The following is a 1,028-nucleotide window of genomic DNA, read 5'->3' as shown; positions in this document are numbered from 1 at the left end:
GGACAACAGTCAAGCTATACAAGTTTCCTTGTTTCTTGTGTAAATAGGCCAGTAGGGTCAAGAACCTCAATTGACCAGCTAGAGATATATTTACATGAGGAACAAAGAATCGTGCTGGTGGCACGTAAAAGCACCCACTACACTCTATGAGTGGTTGGCGTTAGGAAGGGCATCCAGCTGTAGAAACTCTGCCAAATCAGATTGGAGCCTGATGTAGCCATCTGGTTTCATCAGTCCTCAGTTAAATCGTCCAACCCATGCTAGCATGGAAAGCGGACGTTAAACGATGATGATGATGATATATATATATATATATATATATATGTTTATATATATGTATGTATGTATGTATGTATGTATAATAAGAATTTTATAAACTTCTGAGGACATGAAATACTTCTGTTTTTGTTTCTGGAATGGTCTATCTCGGAGTACACACATAAAGCAGTAAGTAATAGCATGTACGTATTGGTTTGAAAGAATCTCTTGAAATCATAAGCACCCTTTGAATTTTTCCCAGAGATGAAGAATAGCTGCGAGAGAAAGGGTGCATGGGGAGACAAACGAGAAGGAACCAGAGACAAACGAAATAAAGAAACAGGGGAAAAGAACAAAACAAATCTAGTATATTTTGTTTTCCAAAAGGTGTGGGTTTTATCTCAAGTTTTATCTCATTAAAGAGGGTTACACCCACAAAATGTGTTCGCTTGGAGACAGGCAGGAACGCTCTTGTCTGTGCATGCGTGTACGTACGTACAAATGTACAAATGTACAAATACAGGCATATGTGCACAAACACACACATGCATGTCCACATGTGTTAAATATGTTTACGCATGGATACACACAGCAATTATATGGATGCTTAGATTTGTATACATGCACATACACAGGTGTATATATATATGTGTGTGTGTGTATGTGTGTGTGTATATATCACAACATGGAAGGCAGACGTTAAATGATGATGATGGTGTTGATGATAATATATGCATATGTGCTTGCATATATATATATATATATATATA

This window comes from Octopus bimaculoides, chromosome 25, assembly GCF_001194135.2.
Source record: "Octopus bimaculoides isolate UCB-OBI-ISO-001 chromosome 25, ASM119413v2, whole genome shotgun sequence".
Taxonomy (NCBI): Eukaryota; Metazoa; Mollusca; class Cephalopoda; order Octopoda; family Octopodidae; genus Octopus; species Octopus bimaculoides.
The sequence above is the reverse complement of the archived record's forward strand: the minus strand, read 5'-3'. Positions refer to the sequence as shown.